At 48.2% G+C, this 23,085-nt stretch overlaps 1 protein-coding gene across 14 annotated transcripts in view; it reads left to right on the top strand.

Annotated features, from left to right (window-relative positions):
* Positions 1-23,085, top strand: part of MAPT (microtubule-associated protein tau) — a 56,146-nt gene that overhangs the window by 4,794 nt on the left and 28,267 nt on the right. For 5 of the 14 annotated variants that reach the window (XM_009320452.1, XM_009320451.1, XM_009320443.1 and 2 more), the window contains exon 1: positions 16,816-17,113. The exons of 1 other annotated variant lie outside the window; for it this stretch is intronic. The gene's annotated coding sequence lies outside the window, so the exon portion shown is untranslated. Of the gene's footprint in view, positions 1-16,812; positions 17,114-23,085 lie in introns of those variants that run through there. 8 more of the 14 variants (XM_009320447.1, XM_009320445.1, XM_009320448.1 and 5 more) reach the window with 4 other exon arrangements.

The raw sequence follows: 23,085 nt of genomic DNA, 5'->3' as shown, positions 1-23,085 counted from the left end.
TTAAAAAAAAAAAAAGATAAATTAATCAGTAATAGAAAACCATGAGGAAAAGGCGTTTCAGAAAATAGAGCTGTCCATGCCCAGCCTGAAATTTGGGGGTGGCAAGCGTTATTGAGGTCACGGTGCCCCGGAGTTGCCTCGCTTTTGTTGCATCCCCCAGGTGCCCGGGCCAAGGGATTCCAATATTTAACGTTAACAGCGCGGTTGCCCAAGGTGGGTTCCCGTGCTGTTAAACCCCGGGTGTTTTCCAGCCGGGCTGGGGATGCTGGTGCCAAGCCCCGTGGGTTTGGGGCTGGGGTGGTGCTACTTGGCGTAACTGGTGGTGTCAGCGGTCCCTGGATGTGCCTCGCACCTCACAGGCATCCCCGTGTTGTGCTGAAATTGCCCCCTTGTCCCCTTCATTCGTCTCTTTCTGTGCTGCCTGTTCTTTCTTGTCCTAAAATCGCACCAGGCGGGGCGCAGGGCTGGCCCCCTTTCTGGGGTCTGCCTTTTTTGCTTTAGCTGCTTGGCATTTCTTTGTTTTAAGTCTAACTTCACAGGTGTGAAAAAGGAAGTTTTCTTGCCAGGTGTTTCCAGCTGTGCTGCATGGCACACCTGCCCTCCTGGCTTGGAGCAATTAAACCCATAAGGAGTAGAAACCGCTTACTTCAGGTGAGGGATGGAGATTTCTGCCTGCATCCCTGTCTGCCGTGTTAGCACAAGGGAGGATTCGGTTAGGGAAGATGGTTTTTTTTTAACACCTAGAAACGCAATCCTGTTGTTCATTCGCAGAGGGCAGCTGCCATCACTTTAAAGGGAGTTTCTCCTTCCATTTGCTGGTGGTACCACCACGCGAGGTGCAGCTCCATTTGCAGCGAGAGGCTGGTCTTGCTTAGAAACGGGCTTGCTGGAACGAGCAGCTGAGATGAGCTAAGCTGTCACTTCAGCAATTCGTATGCAGCATATTCCTGAGCTGCCCTGCGTTTATCTGTGTGGATCTGGGCAGATGTCTAACGTGTGTCTGAATGAGTGGAACAAAATTCACTACCGAGAATCACTAATTCGTTCTGTTGAGCAATGGCTGCCCTCTTACATCCGATGAAGGGTTTTTGCCTTTGCTGCCAATACCTCAGATTTGGAGTGTTTAATGGTTTTCCTTGTGCAGTTCAAATTTTTTGCATTTTTTTCTCAAGGCGGTCAATCAAAACAGCTCTCAGTTGGGCATTTACAGGCTGCTCTTGAGAGAAGGAATGTTAAAATCTTATTCTCTCTAGAAATGAGAAATAGTCTAACCCAGTTACACTTTATTCCATCTCAGTATGCAAAATGCTTGTTTTTTTCCCCCAAGATGTGCAGCTAAGGAGAAAAGCAAGGTGCTGGCTGACTTAACTGTAGTGCATGGAGGTTTTCCAGGCAGATAATTCACACCTGATAGTATTGCGTGTTCTTATTCTTGCTCTAGATAGAATAATGATGTTTGGAAGGAGGTGTATGGCTGTGGCATACTTCCCCGTGCCATCTGCCAGTGTTAGCAGAGGTACCTCATGCTGCTGAATGCCCTTGGAAATGAAGGCTTGTGGAATTAAGATGCAGGTGGGGCTTGTTTTTTGAGACCCAGCTCTTGTGCTCTGGGGAAATGTGATGCCTGTCCCACAGGTTGGTTGCTTGGGTCTCCATCCTCCATCAGCCTTGACTGCAGCATGAGATGATCTTAGGACAGTTGAGTCTTGAACACATAGAGCTTAAAATTAAACACCTGGTGAGCTCTGTTTGGTTTAAAAGGTTATTAGGCCATTAGTGTGTGCGTGGAGGTGTCCAGTCCTGTGGTTCTGTCTTCATCTTGCACAGCAAGACAGCCAGAAGTTGACCCTTGAGAAACTTGAACTAAACCAGCTCTGCCTGTTTTAATGAGTGAAAGTGTGCAGCACGGTTGCCGTCGTTTGAAGCCTTTAAACGAAGACACTGTTCTTCTCTAAAAGAGGACCATTTGTTCAGCCCCGCTCTGGAACAGCTCGCTGCTAATCTGCAGCTTTCAGGTGAACTTGTTGTAAAGGTCCCATCTGACATGAACGTGAGACACATCAAGATGTTGTGGTCTCTGTCTGGGAGAGCGAGGCTGTTAGCTACTCTGGAAGGGGCAGGTGGCATCACAGATTAAGATATTGACATTTATCCTTCATCAGCTGGGATTAGCTGAGATGAGGACAGAAGTGACAGGACTTCTGTGTGCCCTGTGGGGACCTTCCATGGAGAGGAGATGGGTCCAGTCCCTTCAGGTGACAAGGTGCAGGTGACAAGTGCAATAGTATGGGTTTTGTGTCTCTCCCTCATTACTTGCCCTTTTCAAGTACTGTCTTAAGTGTTTATGGGTCAGGCTTCTAATTTAGTCCTCCTCACCCTGCATCAGTTCCTCTGTGTCGTCTTGCTGCCCTCTGCTTCCAACCTCTTTCTTCCCAAGGCATTTCATTCAAACTGCCCCATTCCCTCTGTGCTTAATAAACTGCAGTTTAAGCAGGACCCAGCTGGACCAAGTAAACATATTTATCTGTCCTGAACAAGTAGTGCTGCAGCTTTTTCATTTCCTTCCCGAAAGCCATGGGGAAGTCTGCTTCTCTGGCCAGGAGAGCAGTCCTCGTAGGATAAAAATGAGGGAAAAGTGACACTGCAACTGCTCCTTCCACATTGAGGCTGAGCCCAGTGTATCTAGTCAGGGACATTTGTAGCATGCCAGTAAGGTGGGTGTCTTAATCTTTTGCCTTTCATGTTCCTCTGCTTCATTTCGAAGAACCATGTTCTTCATTGCATGCTTGTTGATCTATGTTGCATCATTGTCTTTTTTCGGGGTTTTGCCAGCCATGGGATTTGGAAGCGTTTGGGTACCACTTTGCTCCTTGCATATTTGCTGGGGTGTAGCTGAGCGGTTCTTACTGTGTAGTAGTGGGGAGTAGAGAAAATTGCTCCTTGATGACGTTTATATCCTCATTTGGAAGTTGGGCTTTGCAGTATCACGGGGCTGTTAGGAACGGCTGGGGGTTGTAAATGCTTTTGAGACGGTGTCTCTGCCGTTTCTTCTGAAAGCCTGTGTTCATCAGCATGGGACTAACAAATTGTCCTGACGCGTACAGCAACACAACTGTAACCGCTTTGCCTGTCAGAGTGTCTGTGTGCGCCTGTATGGGTGTTTGGCATTGCCGTTTGAGATGTGGGAGCTGGGGTGTGTCCACATCCAGACTTTCAGACAAATCCCTTTTGGTTTGCAAAGCATTGAAAATTGGATCATGAAGCAGTGTCTGAGGGGAAGTGCTGAGGGTGGCTATTCCCTTTTTTCCCCAATAGGAATGTTATTCAAAAGCTGGAAGAAAGCTGTAGATTTGAGTTTGTCTTGAGCAGAATAAGCTTACTTTGCCAGCCCAGCGTGCTGATAAGGCTTGGTCGTTGTCTCTACATCTTTTGAGGGAGTGCTGCTAATTTAGCTGTAGCAATGCTCTGTCACTTGATGAATTAGTCAAGAAAGAATCGGGGCGCTGGCTTCCACCCAGCTCCCAGTATTTTCCACTTTGCTTAGCCTGTTGGTTGATGAGGTCAGTCGGCTAGTAGGTTGGCTTATTGCTTCCTAGGCTGTGTACTGGCTGTACATAGGTGTGGGGCTGGACTGTGAGAGTTGGAAGCTCATAGTGAAGTGCCTTGGACTTGGTGACAAGACTCGTGGGTCCTTCGTCTGGGTGATGCTGAGAGGGTGGGCGGCATGTCAGGGCTGTCTCTGGAGCTGCTGGAACATGGCACAGGTTTAGGAGGGTCGTGGCTCTGCACGCAGGTAAAGCAACCAGCCCTTGAACAACAGGGTCCTGTGTTTGTGCTTTCTGGGTATATGGTTTGCTCTAAGGTCTGCAGACCTGTGTAGTTTGTAAAAAAGCACTGTGAGCCCTTTCTTGCAAAAGCAAAATGGACCTCTGTAGCTGTATTAGAACAGCTGAGACTTAAATAAAATCAGAGATGATTGTTTCCCTTGTGTGCCTGCCCCTTAGCCAGGTGGAGGGGGAACCCCGGACTCAGGGTCTTGGCTATTCCCAGCCTCTGTTCAGAGAAGCACCAGCTGATGTCTTGGGAGAAGGACAGCAGCTCTCAGAGGATCTCTCCCTAGTACTGCAGTTGCATCAGAGCTGGGCTGGCTTTCTAGGTTTTTCTGTTGATCCAGTGTAATCCCTGCTTTCTACCTCAGGAGCTTTGCTGGCTTAACCGTGGTGTTTAGACTCCAGAGGTGGGCTGGCATGGTGTCTGGGGCTCACCCCAAGGGTATGTCCTTGCAGTTGGGGGGGCTCATCAATAAAGTAGGCAGTGCTGTAACGCACAGGTTGCTGGCAGGGCTGCGCCTACCTGCGGAGACAGAAAAGAAAGGAGGTAATTGCAGAAGTAACTAGAGCTGGATTGCTAATCCTTGCAGAGCAGTGCAGAGATGTTCCCACTCATCTCAAACCAGTCCTGGGAAGAGAATCAGGGTGACTGATCCTGGGCAGAAGTCAGTGGGCTGTTCGGTGGCAGGCAGCCCTGCCAAAACCTTGCAGAGCAGCAGGCTGGCTCAGCCTTGCCAGAGGTGCAGCCCTCAATTTGGATCACTGCTTCTTCTTGGAGATGCACAAGTGGTGGAGTGTCTGCTCTATGCAGCATTGCTCCTGTCCGGTTCTTCTAGCATGAACAGCCCTCAATCCCAAGCTGTCTTTGCAGATCACCCCAGGATGTGGTGGATATACCTGAGAATTGTGGCCCTTTAGGTAAACCCTTGTGTGGTTTTTAGGGTGGGCACAGCTCTGCTGTGAGGGACTGAACAAATCTCTGAATCTCTTCTTGCAGCAGGATGGATCTCCTCCATCTGCGAGTTGGAGCTTTGTTTCGCACTGAAATCTGCTGTTTGTAGGCTGGTTTTTAAAGTGCTTGTGGAAAGCATATGCAGTTTACACTAGAGTCTGGAGGAGACGTATCTGTGCCTTTAGACTTGAGTGGATTTTCTTTGCAAGTCTGATGAGCCCTTCGTGCTCCTCAGAAATCAATCCACTGATTTTTTTCCTTTCCCTTCCAAGCAGTCCGATTAGTAAAGGCAGTCATTACATGTGGCATGGCTTCTGTTTTCAGTGTCTTTTCTTTAAATACCCAAGGAAAGGGAGCACCAGGGGATACCTTCTGGTAAGCTAAAAGGATTATCGCTGCAGTTGGGCTAATTATTTCCATCTTCGCAGCCTCCCCACTGTACCTGCCCTGACCTCTCTTTCTAGAGCAGATCCAGTATCACTGTCTGTCCATCTTTGCCTCTATGCCCTCCTTCAGTACTCTTTTGAATTGCTTCGGAGTGGTTGGTGGGGTTGCACCGTTAGTGCCCTGGGAAGGCAGGTGGATTTGTCCCTGAGCTGTCCTGCTCGGCTGGTCAGTGCGTGTGTTACTCTAAGCGAGCTTGGCTCGGCTGTCTGTGATGATGCTCTGAGGCACATGGGAAGGACGAAGGCTGATAGGGGTTATTGTGGGATGAGGTGCAGGCTTAAGGGACAGATTATACAAGTCCATAGGAAGAAGGACTGTATTAAACTCTGCTGTTCATGGAGAAACTTCAGCACTTACAAGAGAGGTGATGAAACTACTTGTATTCATGGTTTTGAATAGCGTGTGTGTGACTTTGAATGCCGTGTGCTACAGAGTTGCAGGGCTTTCTGCCACTTGTCAGCTTTTCGTTTTATGGCTCCCCATCAGCTCCTGTCCCAGGCTGTCTGTCTGGAAGTGCCTGATGTAATTTCAGATGGATTTCATCAGTGTGTCAAGTCACTTGCTGCAGAATGAAATTCCTTGAGGTGTTTGAAAATGGCTCAAAAAAATCTAAAGAAGCCTCTCCCATGATCCTTGAACACATCCAGCTCAGCAATGTGCATGTTTGTGCTGGCCTGGAGATCCATTTTTGAGATAAATCAACTGTCTTCCACACATTGGAAAGAAGTGTTTGCTGGGATGCCCTTTTGAAGTTGAAATTGGAGAAGTAGGTGGGTGTTCAGAGTGGTGAAATTCTTTCCTGCCTAAGAAACGTTTAATCTCTTATTTGATCCAAGCTTGACTTAGATCCTGGATGCGTTGGCTTGGTCTTACCGTGAAGGTGTGTGTGTCTTGCTCGCAAGCAGCTCTGCTCCTTTCTCTCAAATGTCACTTAATGTGAGCTTCCTGGTGCAGGGAACACATCTGGCCAGCTGTGCACGTTCTCAGTTGAGTTGAGGGCAGAGCAGGTCTGTCAAAGTCAAGATGTGAGGCAAAGTGATGGGCAAGCAACGTTTGTCTTGGCTGGCTGCTGTAGCTTCACATGTCCAGCTAGCAGGGTGAGTCTTCGGCAGAGGGGGAAGGGGATTATTCCCCAGTGGTGGGTGGTGAGCACAGGGACCACGTGAACTCTCATCAGGCTGAGGTGCAGCCTGACAAGAAGGCCAAAGAGATGGAGTAAAGCTAACTGAGGGCTGAGGGGATATGTGCATACTGTCTTCTCCCTGGGTTCCTGTCCTGGGAAGGGGCTGTTGGACCTCAATGACTGGAGGTGAGGTAGTGGGAGGGCTTTGGGAGTGGCGATCTACAGCACGTCTGCACGACAGCATCAGAACTGTGTGTCCAGGCTGAAAACTTGCTTGCACTGGGCTTATAGGTCACACAATGTTCCTGTCCTGGTTTGCAGGGCTCAAGGTGAATGTGTTCATTGTGTGGTTAGTTTGAGGACATAGTGATGACAGAAGGAGTGTGCCAGCAGAGACTTTCCCAAGAGAAGGGGTAATCCAGCGGGATGAGATTCCTGGAGGTTGGTTTGTAGCTCTAGCCTTTTGTGAACTCTCAGGGTTATGTTTCAGTGCAGGCTCTCAAGAGGAGCCCCTGTATAAAAATGCAACTTTCATCTGAAAGCGTACTTCACTTTGGTATGGTCAGAAATAAAGGAAACCTAAGAGAGGTAAATGTGTCTCGTGTTCCTTTCCTAATGCTGACCCGCCTTGTACAAAGTGCTGACTAGCTCCATGCAGGTGCTGAGTATTTTATTACCCTCCCACTGCAGATCCTGGATGTGATGTGGTAAGAGTTGCTGGGCCTGAATTACCTTTGTGGTTTAAGGTGAGACTTGTGATAAAGCTGGCTTGTGTGGTCATGTTACAGAAGTGGAGCTTCACGTGCTCTCTGCCGGTAGCTGTAGCTTGTGGTGTCAGACATCAGGTGTTAGTGAGTACAAAGCTGGGATTTAATCCGAAGTCAGAATTGCCTTCGGTTCACCTTCAGCTCCCACTTGCTTTGAACTCAAGGGCAAACTTTACCCTAAGCAAATTCTGCCCTCTGAAGTTACTTCTTTATATGTGGTTTTACCTACTGCCTCATCAGCATGACAAACAATGCTGCCCTGGAGCTAGCTGGAGGGGTTTGTAGAAGTAGCTTTTAACAATGGACATCTCCAAATTGGACAGAAGACTACATGCTTTTCCCTTAGCATCTTCTGGTGTAATAATGGAGAGCCTGACAGGCATATGCAAGCAGAAGTAATAAATGTTGCTGTTGGGTACAAAAAGGAAAGCGGGTAAAAGTCCAGCTAAAGATCTACTGCTCAAGCTGTGGTGTTGCTTGTAGTCACTGCCCATCAGTAAGCAAGAGAACAGATTCAGAAAGGATGGGACTAAAATGAGGGTATTGGACCTATTCTATGACAACGGGAATGACTCTCTGGGGCTTGCGAAGAGGAGACTTGCAGGGGTTGCAGTGGTGGACGAATGATCTGGAAAAAGGGCAACTGTGAGCTGGAGAAAGGAGTCTACCATGATTCTCCCAGGTTTTGTTCTCATCCTGAGCAGTGTGTGCATCTTGGGCACCTGCCAAATCCAAGCACCATGTGCACACGTGGGCATGCTGTCCTGTCTCCTTTCCTTTCTCATCAATCTCTCCTGTTCCTGTCCTCTTCCCCTTCCATTTTCAATCTTGCCTGGCAGACACAGATCCATGTTCTTCTGCAGTGCCCCTAGAAGCCTCTTCGCTGAGGCAGCCAGTGCTTGCCTGGCCCTTGCCTTGGGCAAGAGGTCAGCAACTAGACTTGCTGAGAGCAAGATGGGGCCCAGCTCCCTGCAGGATGTACTGGGCTTCCAGCATTGGGAATCTCTCATCTGCAGCACTGCTGACCTGTCATCAGTGCATCTTTATTTTATGGTTTTGTAGCCTACTTTGCATGAGTTCTGCCTTTCCCCTATTTTAGTGTTAGCTGAATTACCTTGCCAGCTCCTCCCTTCCCCTAGGTTCCTCCAGGCGAGAGGGGAGGAGAGTCATGAATACTGTCTAATCTGAAGGCACTTATTAATGCTTAATCTCTCAGATATGTCACTGCTTTTATTGTGTCTAATAATAGTTTATTGTCACGGCTGTCTGAGGTCTGTGCTCAGCTCCAAAGCATGTTTCATTAGTTATTGTTGCTCATGTACTCCCCTTATGGAGGGGTTTTTGACTCCATGGGTTGGTTTACTCTATCAACATCCAAGAGCCTCTTGGCGCTTAAGTTCTTAAATGGAAGAATTCTGTACTGTGGTTGTAGCACTATGAAAAAAGTATGCAGATGAAAAGCACCTTATCAATGCTCATGGCAAAATAGCTTGAAATGGCCTGGGTGAAATACTAGAAAGTCCTCCTTAGCTAGAGGGAGCTGGGCATACCTGGGTGATGCTGAAGGGAGATCAGCGTGTGTGAAATGAGTTTCGGAACTGAGTAAGGATCGCAAGGCATTCAAGTCCAGTAGTCTGCAGAGAGACAAATGCCCTAAATGCTTCCCGTCTGTGAAAATGGGCAGTTCTGTAAGATGGGTAAAGCTGTCGGGCTGCAGTGGGGTTTGCTTTGCTGCTGCCCGATGTCAGCGGGAGAACAGAAGCCGGCGTCTCCCACCAGCAGTAGACTGCTCTCTGCCTCCTTCGATAAGGAGTGACAAAGCGCTGTGGCTCTAGGTGTGGTCAGAGCCTCTTCAACTAGTCTGCCTCTATTCACGTACTGCAATAAAAAGAAGCACTACTAAAATACTGGCAACCCTGCTTATTCCAGCCTTTGTATTAGTGATTTAGAGAGAGCCTGTGACCTTACCGAACATTGAATGGATCCCTCGTAACCTGAGACCAGGAGCAATATTATTTTAAGCAAGAAGTAAGGCTCTGAAGCCGGCTGTCCTTTTATACATATCATACGTGTGACAGCAGAGCTGCATTTAGAGCTGAAAGGGGATAAAATCCCTGAGGAGACTGATTGCACCTCATTTATTTTTAACAAATGTACTGGGGAAGATTGAGCCTGAATTCCTAGACTTGGGGCAGTCTTAAATTTGGACAATTTCCACTCTATCCCTGTGGAAAGGAAGATGGGCACCAGCTGGGCTTCCAGCTAATTCCTGGGGAGGATGAAATGCACATGGATTCTGATTTTTTTCAACTTGCTCCTCTTTTAGTCTTTGGGTTAGGAGGGGAAATAATGGTTTTACAACTCTTTGGCTGAATTTATGGTCTGGGTTCCCATGTGGATTGTCACTATTCACGTTGCCTGCATCTGCTTTTGTTGCAAATCTGCTCATCGGCTCGCTAAAACTAGAATCAAGGCAAGACAGATTGCTACCTGACCGTCATCCCGAGTGGCCCAAACTGCGTGAAGACCAGCTGGAGAGAGACATCCGAGTGCTCAGCAGGGATGCGTTTTGTGTATAAAGGTTTTTGTTTGCTGTTCATCCTTACTTGAAAATCCTTGTTTGTCTTGTGCCTCAGCATGGTTCAAACTGTGCTCCCTTGTTATGAAAAATAAAGGTACAAATGCAGCTTCTGTTGGGTTTTTGTTTTAAAAGCAAGAGCTCTGGCTCTGAAATTCTGCTGACTTGTGCTGGGTATTGGGAGACATATTGCGTCTCCCACCGCGCCTCTCACTTGCTGTTCATGGCATGGCGTATGAAACTCGGAGCTAAAACAAGCACTGGTACCCTTGGTGGAACCGTGGCAGCCCATGAGCAGTCTGATCAGCCACCCCCTGTGACCGGGGCAGCAGCTTCCCGGTGCTCGGTGAGGTGTGAGCCTGTTGGGGTGCCCACCCGTTTCCCCATTGCTCATTGACTTGGTTGGCATCTCCCAGTCCCTGCCCTCTCTGTCAGGAGTTGAACGATGCACTCATCCCTAGGCTGTGCTCTCCTGCTGATGGTTTGTTGTTTTTTTTTTCCTTGAGCTCTTCCAGATTAGGATTTTTTTTTCTGCATTTATCTTCTTACTGCCCCTTCTGATACAGATTTAATAAAAAAAATGCTGCTTTTAGATTTTTAATAAATACTGTTGTGAACATTTTGAGGGAACAGTTTCTTCTGCTGTTAATGCAATAACATGACAAGGGAGATGGAAGTGTAGCAGAAATGCTTGATAAATGTCCTGTTGTTTGTGTCTTTTGGCCTTAAAAAAAAAAAAAAAAGACATTCAGGAAACACACTGACTTTTGACCTCATCTGAAGTCTCTCTTAGTCCTGAAAAGCAAAAATAATGCAGAAAAGCTAGATACAAGCTAAAATCGCCTTCTCTGAGCCCTGTCTTGTTGCATAGTGACTGCTGGGGTGAGGACAAGTCCTGCTAAAGCCCCAAAAACTTGCGAGATCTGGCATGCTTGTTTCTTTCTAGGCTAAGAAACCAGTGTGTCAAGAAGGCATGACTCTTTCCTTCCCCTGTATTTATAGAGAGACTGTCCTGATAAGGCATCCTGCTGCGTTCCAGTGCTGTCAGTCATCTTTGGGATGCTGGAACTGGACACTACGGGGCCAAAGGGTATTTGGTGCCCAGTTTGGGTATCAAGTCGCTAAAAGTAATGGCTTGGTGAAATAAGCACTGTGGGCAAACTGTGCGGTGATGGTTTGTCACAGGAGTGTGTCGAGACCTGTATTCCTACTGCAGTGGTAAGCTGTGGTTTTTCAGGCAAGCTGGTAATGCCTGTTCCTGCATGTGTGTGGCTGAGGTGCTTACCCTGGGCTTCTCGCCGCCGCTGAGGGCAGTGAGCATCGCTGCTTAACCCAACTGCCTGGACACCCTGTCCGTTCCCTCCCTGTTCCTTGTGGCAGTAGTGGAAGCCTCTCTGCTGTACCACACTGTAGACCACTTCTGCACTGGCAATCTTTGCAGCCAGGATCTCTGCAGGCTTGGAACCTGTAGAAGTAAAATAGTACTCCCTAAGAAAACTCCCCTGACTTGGCTTCTTCCCTAGGACAGGCTTTCTGTTGCTGCAAGAGCGATGCCAGCCATGGTGGTGTGGCAGTAGCTGGAGCAGATGGTGCTGTTGTCATCGTTTTAATTTCTATCCATGTGTTGAAACAGCTCAAAATAACTTAAGAAATGAAGGCCCAATCCGAGAAGATACCTTGAGCATTTTCCTTGCCCTGAGAACATCTCCTGCAATGTTAGTGTCCACAGCACTTTCCTGGTTCTGTCTCATCCACTCTGACTAGGATCAATCGCATTTGTAGGCTAGAGCTGTGGCATGAAAAATCTTTTACGTTTAATATCTTCATTATGTGGCAGCATTGAATATTCACAGAACTTCTGTCAGGGTGCAGCAAATGTTGTCAGCACTGTGAAATCAAAGAAGGAGGAGCAGCTGAGATCAAAGTAAGCAATAAACACATACCTTGTGTCTTGACAGCATCTTTTTCAAGCCGGAGGCAAAACCTGGAGGGGCTCAGGGCACAGTTGGATGGCGGCTGGTGCTGGCATGGCGCTGGCCTCCCAGGCTTTCCCTCCCTGCTACGCTGGTGCTTCAAAGCCAGGGTGAGGTGACCCATAGCACTACTGTCACATGCAACTTCTGCTTCTGAGAGGTTCGGTTTCTGCTCGTTTAGTGCCTTGAACCACCTCCCACTGGGGTGTTGGAGCAGTGCTGGTGGTGTAAGGAACGAGGGTGGGACCAAGCAGTGTGGTCTGAGCCTGGCTTGTTGAATTGCAGCCTTGCTCTGCCCAGTTTTGAGGTAGGGGCCTCACTCTTTGGATCTCTCCACAATCAAAACATTGTTGCTCTGAGGCCAAGGTATCTATTTTCTTCACCACATATTTTGGGCCCTTCCTGTGGTGTTGCGCCGTGCGCACACATTACCGGCTTGTTTGAGGTGGAAGGCAATAGCAAGTAAGTAAAATGGATCTTAAGTCCATTTACAGGTGTAAGGGAAGTTTCCTTCTCATTAAATTCTCGTAATTTATGAGGCTTCTGGTTGCACATTGATCTCTTTTTCTCAGTGTCAGCATCCTCTGAGCCTAGCACCAAACACAGCAGCATCGTCTGTCTTTGCACATAGAGAGGTAGGGGAAGGAAGCTGGTGTGCAGCCTGCTCACTGCTTGCACTGAGGCCAGCTGGCTAGAGCAGCTCCTGGAAAGTGCAGGATGTGGCCCTTCCCGGCACAGGAAGGCTTAATCCTGCTTGTGTGTCCCTGGGGGCCCTGGCTCTGTGCACCGTAGCAAAGGTGAATGGTGGCTGTTTTCTCCTGCAGCAAAGAAAGAAAAGATTCATGGGACTGGCAGGAAGGCAGCTGAGTACTGCAGGGGGTTTCTCTCCTTGCAGTGGACTCTGCAATTTTTGCACTTAAATACAGAACGTTTAACTTAAACTCTTCAATGCAGAGTGTGCCGATGGTGTGTGTGCTCTGCAGGTGGCTCAGGGCTTGTATTTGATCCCATGTTCACACCAGGTTTCAGGCATTTCTCTAGCCCGTGACTCTGGTGCACCAAATGGATGCTGTTGTACGTGTGCCGCTACAAAAGCCTGCGGAGAAAGGAAATTAGCAGAGCTTTGGTTCTTGTGCTAGCAGTTGTCTCTACTGGGTCCTACAGCACACGGCTGTGCTGCAAAGCAGTAGGTTGTAAGATGGAGACGGTGCTGGAGAGCTCGCGTGAAGATGAACAGCAGAGCTGCTTTCAAGGAGATGCTGTTCACTAACCTGCTAGAAATGCCTTTATCTGGCACTTCAGTCGATCACGTCCCACACCTGCTAGGTGGAACGAGCGCCCGTCTGAGACCTTGGTTCCACGCTGTCTTGTCAGCCAGCATGGGTGTTTTAACCCTCCTGTTTGTTTGAGGGTGTTTGCTGTCTGGCTGGCTAATAAAGGACGAGTTTTGGGGTATTTTTCAGCTCTTCAACTGACAGAATTGCATTTCAGGAGCTCTGTCTGGGAACCCAAGAAGGGTGTGACAGTGCTCAGTGCCCTCCCGAATGGGCTGTGTTCAGGAAAAGGGGGGTGATCCTGTATCTGTCAGCCTTTCCCTGCCCTGGGATGTGTTGTGGTACCCACTGGAGCATGAAATAAGTCCTGTCAGTTTGTTTCTGACCTCATATTAATGAAGAAAATTGTGGCAACCATGAGAAACTGCTGGCCACACTAATAGTCCTGCTTGTGGTAGATTGCAAGTGTCCACAGACCAGATGAGCCCCGCCAGGCTCCTTTTACCACCAACTGCTGTGTGAAAGGGACCTTCCTCGACTGCTTATCATGGGAACATCCTTTATAATTGTTCCACGTGAGCGAGAGAGGAGTGCGGCAGCCGTCAGTTAGCGGGGATGGATGTCTGTTTTTCTTTCTTCAGGCAATGCAATCTCTCAGGAAAGCAATTTCTTCCTCCTCATGGTGTCATTTGCCAGCCAAGGTAGAGGAGACTTTTGATGGGGCAGAACGCTGTCGTGCCATCGACTGTCCTAATTCATTAAGATTCCAGCGGCGTTTTCAGGAACTTTTCTTTCCTCTTTTCCCTCTTCCCATCCAGGCGTACATTAAGCATTACTTTTCTGCAATTGAACACATTGACTTGTGCGCTGTGTTTCCTTCCCTGCTGGGTTCTTTTTGGTGGCAGCGGGCAGGCTGGGGGAGCAGGTCCCCCCCAGCAACCAGTGAGACTGTCCGAGGACTTTGCTGTACTGCCGTGCGTAGCAGTTCAGCCGCATCTCGGCATGCAGCGCGGCCTTTGAGAGGCAGCGCAGGGGAAATATTAGGCTTCCACCATTTTCTGTTAAGTGAATAATGACTGGTACAAGCCTGAATGCTGGTGAGCCCGCCTTAAAACCTGCAGCAGCAGGGAAGATGCTCTGATTTCCAGCGGGTTGGGCTGAGCCTGGGATGGGAAGAGTCAAAGAGAATTAGCTGGTAAATAAGATCTTCTGCCTTCTCTTTGATCTGCTCTACGTGTTCAACTGCTTAAAGGCTTCCCAAGCAAGCAGGATTTTGGGGGAAGGAAGAATTTATCCACCCATAGACCATCTCATGGCTCTGTGAAATGCACAGCTGCAAGATACTCTAGCAGGGGGCTGGGAAGAAATCCGAAGGTAGCCTAGTAAATCCCTGATAAAGAGGCTTCTCTTCCTTCTATTTGCTGAACAGACAGGGCAAGCTTTAAAACTATTGTTGCTTCCTTTTTTGCTGCCGTGTAAGCCCCTCTGATCAGAGCTTTAATCTAGCTAAAGTTAGTGGACTTAGAGATAGCCTGATCTTTGCATCGTAGCATGGAATGAGCAGGGTGATCTGGAGTGCTGACACCTCCCTGGGCAGTGGTCGCCCTTAAACACCCTCCTGTAAGTGCACAGAGAAAGCTGGGGCTGGGGGGGGCCTGCTATAGTGGTGTTGCAAAAGGTTGCTTTTGACTTGCTCAGATAAGCCAGACAAAAAGCGAAAAAGAAAGGTAAGAAGGGGTAAAAGATCAAGGAAGAAAGATACTAATAGTGGCAGTAGATGCTGCAGGTTGACATGGAGGTGCTCAGGTTTCAGGTGGGGTGAAGGTGGAGCCTTGCTGCCCTTATGTCCCTGTAGCGTCCCTCAGGAGCTTCCTCTGGTTTCTGTACTCAAGTGCTGTTCCAGAGAGCCCTGCCTGAAGGAGGGTAGTGGAGCTGGGAGCATGCAGGTTGTGGTGTCTGCGGGAGCCTGGCTTCTGCTCTGGTTTGTCCCCAGGCTGCTCCGTGACAAGCCTTTTGATCTCTGTTCCCCTTGCAGGGAAGATGGGAGTAACGATGTCTTTGGTAAACCACCTTGTGCTTCTGTCAATAGCAATTGATGCAAGATTTAGGGTTAATATTCCTACATTGCAAAACACTTGTGTATGTTCTCTCAAGCGATTCCCAGCACGTTCCTGCTCCTGGAAGAGGCCACATTTGTGGTGCCCTTTTATTTGGGCAGAGAAGAGACATGCAGATAAAACCATTTCCCATCTCCCGAGTCCAGCTACTCTTGCAGCTTGGGCCGTGGGCTGGAATTGTGTGCCTGGATAATCTGGTCTTCTAATTGCCACCCTGCTTGGAGGCAGCTGCTGAACTGGACCTAAGCTGATTTGGGATGGCAAATTCTGTTAGTTTAATTCTCAGCAACACTGAGGAGCTCGTCAGCATGTGAGTATCCCTTGGCTTTTTTCTAGCCGCGAGTGTGCCCTGGAGACCTTTGCCAGCTGGTGACCCCACAGCAGTTAGTTTGCAGAGTTCTTGGCTGTGGAGAGGTTAGATTTGTAAGGGCTATTTACTGACGGTTCCCTGAGCTCTTGTGTCTCTGAACGCAGCTTTTCTGTTCCCTTTTGATGCTGTTTGTACAGAATAGTGGCATCTCATTGCTTGGGGCTTCTTAGCCCTCAGTGTTACCACTCTCCCCTTTCCCCATCTCTTTTCCAGACTTGGTAATATGTCATTAGCTGGTGTGGGAGTGGGTTATTGCCTGGTCTCAGTAACCTTCAGGTCCCAAATGGGTGTGCGTGAAGCCAGTGTGACCACCCTTGCTGTGATGAGGCTCCTGTGCCTCAAAGCTGTTCTGCTATGAACCCAAACCCATCTCACATCTGCATGGAAGGTGTCCTGCCCCCGGGGAAAGGTATCAAAAGTTCCAGGCCCCCAAGGAGTGACTTGAACCATAATATGGAAAAAATGTGGGAAAAAAAGAAGAAAGATACATTTTTGAGACTACTTCTTTTGCAACTCCCTCCTATTGTTCTAAGAGGTGTTTGTCTGTCTTTGAACCTGAAGGAAGTTTTTCTAGCCTCTCGACTAGGTAAGTTGAAACTCCATGTAATTTCTCAGCTCACTGCATATTAGGCAGTGCCTGCGATTAATGAGATCACCGTCCGTATTCCTTCCTCTGTCAGCCTTTCAGAAAAACGGTACTTGGAAAAGTACACAAAGGAGATGAAAAGGAAGTTGCTTATGAATTATGAACAGCCTTTCAGGCTGATGTTATTTCATGGGGCTGTCACTCCATTTTAATTAAGTAATTCAGATGGAATGATGCTTTTTTTAAAACCCTGTTTGTGTTTGATCACCTTTCAGAGGTAACACTTAGATAGCTCATGTTTGTTGAATTTTCATTTTCAAGTAACAAGAGCGGGTGCTTACTGCCCTTACTGATTAAATAACGGAGAAGGAAGACACTGCTGCGGCTGGGCACGAGACACAATAGCCACGAGGCTTTACTCTGCCCATGTCTGGAAATTAGCTGGATGATTGCTTGGACATTTTGTGGCTGGTGTGAAAGATGGAGCTGCTTGGTTGGACCCAGTGATGAGTACCAGAGTGTGCAAATCCAGGCAATATCTCTCAAAGCATTACACTCACCTTCTGCTGAAATTCCTCTTTCCTCTGTTTTCTTACCAATGTGTGGCTAGTAACCCCCCGCACCCAGCTGCAAACAGATCTGCCAACGTCTAGTTTATTTTGGGATTTGTGCATATGTAAATTGAGCCATTAGTTCCCAGACTCGTGATCCCTGGAGCTGCACAGTTTGAATTGCTGCAGATCGAGACTCTACCTCTTCCGCTGTGATCGGGGGTAATCCCGTGGCCGTTCAGAAACGGCGGCTGTCAGATTGTGTCCCGTTGATCCTTGGGCTGTGGTTGTGGCCCTGCGTGTTGCTGGGCCCGTGGGTGAGTAGGGTTGCAGCTGCTGACCCACTTTCCTTGGACGGGCATCGTGGGAGCACTCATCTCCTGGCACCAGAAGAGTTGTGGGGATGTGTTCTCCTGCTCCTTTGTGACAGTGCTAATGATGTCGTCTGGCACAGATTACGCAAGGCTGAGCACCACCGAAGCACAGCTGTGTGGTCCCCGGCATCTGCTTTCTTCCCCCTCCGCCACTGGGCCACTCTCAGTAGGGTACGTTGTTTTCAGCCCTGGTTTTGTTTACCTTTCATTGCGAAGAAACCTTTTGCCAAGGGATTAAGGCTTCGGGCTGCCCGACTTAATTTGGGATCTAAATCTTCCCAGGCGGAGAGTGCTGGAGGCTTTGTGCGTGGTTTGCTGGTGGTTAGCCTGAGTGGCAGCAGAATGAGGGCTCTGCTGTGTCTTTGTGCTGGTGGTGATGTGTCCTGACTGTGCTCCAGAAAGGCATCTGGGGTGCCTGTTCACTGGCTGTGCAGGAATTGCTGCTGCAGACTGGGCATGGGGCTGTGTAGCGCCATGCGGCCTTTGGTCTGCAGCGCAGAGGGGTCACCAGGCAGGACAAACATGCTGCTTTACAGGAGAAGTTCCTTTCCAACACCTGGGGCTGGTTTATGCCCTATAAACAGGGCTTAAATGTTCTAGCCAGGAACTTCTCATGTATTTCGTTCATTTATTGATTTAATTTTCTTTTGTAATTCCGGTTTGCATAGGCCTTCCCTGTTCTCCTTCCTTCTTTATGAAATAGTATTTGTAGCCGTTGTTGCAGTTCCTCTTGGAGGAATGATGCAGCAGTTGTTTCGTTTGGACCAGCTTTCGCGTGTGTGGGTTGTGCAGGGGTGGGGGGTTGCCGTGAATTGAGCAGTTGGCTTTACTCTTAACAGTACCACCCCAGCTGTGCTCTAGTAGCTTTTACTTCTGCTGTCAGACCAGAACAAGCCATTTTATTGATGCCTTCAAGCCTAACAAGCTATTTAGAAAACGTATTTGCAGGATGGGCAGCGGAAGAAAAGCTGTGCTTTAATTTCTGGCTCAGTTGTTCTGGGCGCTAATGCAGGATGGTGTCAGGGAGGTGGCTCTGGTGTCTCGATTCACGATCAGTGCATCTTGCAAACGAAGCAAAATCAGGCTGGCTGCGGGCTGGCACAGAGACCTTTGTCGGTGTTGGACAAAAGGCGGTGTGTGGTTTTGCAGGCAGTGTGGGAACCATCACATAAAGCTGATAGGCTTTACTGTCAGGTCTCTGCAACCTCCTGTGAGAGGGGTGGTGTTGCTTTCAGTATTCTTGCCAAACTCCACAAGGAAAATTATTTTCTTTTCCTCTTTAAATGTCTTGTGGACCTTGAGCTGACTAATATCTTTCACTTCCTGACCTAAACTTCAGTGCTGTCGATGGCTGTTAAAGGTTTGCATCATTTCACTTAAGGCTTTTCCTTACTGGATGTGCAGTCCTGCATGCTTTGGGCTCTTTGGGGTGTAAATTGCTATTTTGGCTTTTAGCCCCTAACATTTTGTACAACACAGGCCTGCAGGGACTGTTCTGGGGCCCAGTTCAGCTGTGAAATGCTGTTCAAACGCTGTGAGAGTTGCTCCTGGTTACCACAATGTTGAGCTTAGCTGGCTGAGTCGTGGAGAAGTGCATCCAGAGTCGCCCGGTGGCCTGAATGCCACGAGCAGCTCCCTCTGCTCCAGCGATGGATCCACGCACACCTCCAGCCCACCCCAGTTACAGCAAATTGGAATAGCTGCTCCTCTCCAGGTTACACCACACCGGTCTAAGGGTGGGGATGGCAATATTCAACTCTCAAACCTGTTGGAGGCTTGGAGCCCACTGTTTTGTAATCCTTTATCATTGGGAAAGCATCTCCAAGCCTGGGAGTGAAATATGCTGTGTGCCAGCCCGCGTCTCATCTTAACACCGTTGTGAATGGCAAAGCAATTGCATTTGGTGGCAGGAGATGGCTGGGCTCTCATCAGTTAAATTCGCCTCTTGGACAAACTGGATTTATGCTCAGGGCCCTAACTAGGTTGCACATACAGAGCGAACACCAGAGGCACTGGTGGGCTGAGTCTGCACTGCCAGAAATCAGCCTGTTTCTCCTGCTCCTGGCAATGAAAACTTTGCCCCCCTACTTGCCTCCTTGTGTGCCTTGTGGCACAGCTCAAAATGACTGCTCGATACGCCTCTTCCCTGGAAAGGCGGGCTGCAGGTTTGAAAAATGCAAGGTTTGGAGGAGCTGTTAATTATGGGATAGGCCGTTGCTTTTTAGATAGTGTCCCTGGTTAACAAGAATAGTTCTGCTGAAAATGGATAACATTCTTAGGAGGGTTTGTGCTTTATCTGTCATGCAGAGGGTGCTGCTGAAGTTTATCTCTGCGCAGCTATCCTTGCTGTAATTATTCATTACTGAACCATTGCTTCAAGGTGGGGCTGGTTTTAGAATTTTTTAGAATATTTTTTCCCCTTAATGTTATGTTTTTCCCCAAGAGGGATTTCCCCTTCCCCCACTTGAAAAACAAATAGGATTATCATTATAGACTTTTTTCAAAATTCAAAGTAGTTTTTCAAATGCACAATTTTCAGACCACCTTTGTTTAAAAAGTCTAATCTAAAATATGCAGTTTTAATAAGGTTTAAATTCTCTTTAGTCATATGAATTCATTACCTGAGTGAAAACCGGAAGCAACTCTGAGACTTTCCCGACTAGAATAAGAAGGGTTTTGCATATAAGTAATTCAGTTTTGCTTCTTGGTTTCAACCGGACAGATCTGTCCCAAAACCGTGTGCATCATCAGTACGGTTTTGACTGAGCAATGCTTTTAGCTGACATCTACGATGGATGAAAAAGAAAGAGGGAAAGAATGAAGTTCAGCATCCGTCGGAGAGGCATAAAATGTCTTTATAGAATACGTTCCTGGTGAATAGGACTGTATGGTTATATGGCCTGTGTATTTCAAATTCTGCTGGGAGAGCTTTGCAGCTTAGAGATAATGGTGGTGGTGGCTCACTCATACTTACCCATTGAATTGCTTTGTGTGCTTAATGTTATTTATTTGCTTATCTGGTGCTGATGAAATTTCATCAGCCCTATTGTAATGGGTTTAAATCTCATCCCTGCCAGGCCTTGGAGGGAAAGCTGTAGGAAATGCTTCCTGAGTTGCATGGGAGGGGCAGCGCTTGTGAGAAAGGCATCTGTTGAGTGGGCATTTCTTCAGCTAAAAGCAAGATGCTGTGGGAACCATGTGGGAGCTGGATCCCCCTCCCTGCCCCTTGGCTCGTGCCAGTTTGAGGAGTTTTTGTTCCTCTCCACCACTGACTGCTGCACACAGTGGCTCAGGCACAGAGTGACTCTGCTCCTCTGCCTGCCGTGCTGCAGACACGGTGGGAGGACATTGTGCTTTGTCTGCTGGGAGATGCTTCTGCTCTCCATAGCAAACCGTGCGTCAGCCCCCAAAATCACCGTGTCCAAACGCATGAGCATCCAGGGCGTTCCGTAAGCTGCAGCCAGGTTTCAGGGGCTCTCAGGGTCCCATTGAGTGGTTTTTGATGGATCTTTGTGGCTTTTGGTCGTGCTTTTTTCCTTGTAACAGAAAAGGCAGCTCTTCCTCTCTTGTCTCTGAAAAATTAATGGCTACATCCTCCCAAGCCCATCTCCAGTCCTTTAGCTCTGAGATGGCTGAATCCTGCCATGCGTGGAGTTCAGTGGGAACGGGGGCTGTCTCTGCCTGACTGTGAGCAGCACAGTGTTAAAGGCCTTCTTGCAAAGCTCAGACAGATAGCAAGATCGTCAGCTTCTCTGAAAAACACCCAGCCGTTTCTTTGTGCTGAAAAGCCCTGGCACTGGCAGGTCAGCGGGAAGCGGGGCGACAGTCAGCCCTGCGACCAGGCGGCCCCGCGCGCCTGCCAGCAGATCCACCGGCCTTTGCTGAATCATGGCTCACTGCTGCTGTGCCAGGGTTGCACAGATGCTAAATGCTCTATTCAGAGGAAAAGTAGAAGATCTTCGGCTGTGTCGGATGCTGTCCATGGAGCCAACAGATGAGCCTCCGGCGGGGTATGCAAGCTCACTAGCTGTCAAGCTAGGAGTCCTCTCTGGATGGTGTTCCAGGAAATTCTTGTCCAGAGGCAAGAAGGGACTAAATGTATCTTTCCAGGGAGACTGGGGGAGACACTAATTGCTCTTCTCCAAAAAACAGGTGGGAGGAAGAGAGAAAAGGAGGCAGAATAAGGAAACTGTAAGCCTCATTTAAATCCAGCACAGCAGATTTGTGAGTGGTTTGCCTCCGGGTCTGCAGTTGGGAAGCAAAGATGTGAATATCCGCAGATGTTTAGTGAACTGAGCTGGGCTGGGAGGACTGTTAGGGACCACCAGTTGTGAGTGGAGTAGGAACTGCTTCTCCCATCCACATTTTCCTACCAACAGACTGGGCAGTGCGTGGGGAAAACTGTACCCAGTGCTCTGTGTGCGTTTGCAGCAGAGTGGTCGTTCTTCTGTACATGCACACACACAAACACACACACACACGAGCAGCACATTTGTGTGTCATTTTACACTCATGTTCATGCCCAAGTTGCTTTTGTGCCCTGTACACTAGGTTAACATTGTATTTTTAGTATTTCAGTGCTAAGTAGACCTGTAAATAATACCAATTGGCAGCCAGATGAGACCAGGATATAATCAATATGATCCTTTGAGCTCTGGGAGGCGGGCAGCCATATGTCCAAATAATTTGGGCCCACCATTTTTGGGGGCAAAAATTAGGTACTTAATCCTTTCCTATTTTATACCTCTGTTTTTATGGGTGATTTCCTTTCGGGACAAGTTCTTGAACTTACTTGGTACAGTTCTGTCAAATGGCTTTGTAGCTGTCTAAGGCAGAAATTAAATTGCATCGTCATCTTGCTAAGGCTTAAAAAAAGCTGGGTGAGAGATCTGGTTACTAGCATTGGAGTTTCTCTTGCGTAGTTCCATATATCCAGTTAATTTATTGCCAGCAAACAAACCCACATGAGTTTGCTTCCTTGCTGCTGGTAACCTGAGCTTCATTGCTGGATTCATTTGCTCTTGATGGTCATGGAAAATGTGCGATTACACTAATAGCTGGTTATTAATCACTGCCAATGGCTGTAATTATATCAGCTATTAGGAAGTCAACTAAAAGCAATGTCTGACCAACCAGCATGGAGAATAAGGAGAAACACGGTCCCCGCTTCACAGAAGCGGATAATGTTTGTCAGTGACTTCATCTCCTTTTGCAGATAAATGCAGAAAAATAACTCTGAATTTTAGCACCTTTCTACTTCCACTCCAGTGTCCAGACCTATTTACTATGCCTTGCTCTGTACCACGGTGTTGGTTTTCTGAGCACTGCAAGAAGGATTCAGGGTTAAGCAGCCGTTGTGCTGTCCTCTCAGACCCACAACCAAGCGAGACCCTCTTCTCTAAGAGTGCCTGGTCCAAATCCATCTCTGTAGAGTCCTGGTTCACCCCTGTATGTCACTTTTGGATTGCTTTTAAGATGATCAGTGTATTGTTACAGCTGTGTATCCCTGCTGGGTGTATCCACAGGGGTAGAAAGGCATCCCTTCCTGCAGCAGCATCACACCTTGCCAGCAGACACTTCTGAGCGACCGATTAAATTGGCAAATGCAGAGTTTGGAGTGTGCAGCAGAAGTACGTCTGCGCTAAGCATGCTGCTCCCGGTGATCACCTGTGACAAAACGGTGGCCGAGCAGTGTCCTGTGTGCACCAGGATGGTCATTTTGCTTGGGACATCTTAAATACCTGTGGAATTTTGATGTTGCAGCTGGGCAGAAGTTGCCTATATCCTTATCGTGATGGATGCAGTGACTGGCACATGCTTTTGCTTGTGCAGGAATAATTAGAACTTCCCCTTGTTCACAAGGAACGTTTGCTCCTTTATAAGTCTTTTATGCAAAATCCATGTTTTCCTTTTGGCTCATGCCGCTAGGTGAATTTTTTCTGTCTTGAGTATGGATTGCTGTGACCTCTTGTGCTGAGAGCTTGGTGCAGCTCTGCTGAAGAGTGGTCTGGCTGGGGCAGCCCTTCTAGATGCTAGTTTGGCATGTTAGCACTCCCTTCCCGCTGTCCTCTACTTGATGACTGTGGACAAAACATGCTCCTGGTGGATTTGGAGGCACTAGCGTTAGATGCTCCGGGGAGTAT

Source organism: Pygoscelis adeliae, unplaced genomic scaffold, assembly GCF_000699105.1.
Source record: "Pygoscelis adeliae isolate BGI_AS28 unplaced genomic scaffold, ASM69910v1 Scaffold203, whole genome shotgun sequence".
Taxonomy (NCBI): domain Eukaryota; kingdom Metazoa; phylum Chordata; class Aves; order Sphenisciformes; family Spheniscidae; genus Pygoscelis; species Pygoscelis adeliae.
The sequence above is the reverse complement of the archived record's forward strand: the minus strand, read 5'-3'. Positions and strand labels throughout refer to the sequence as shown.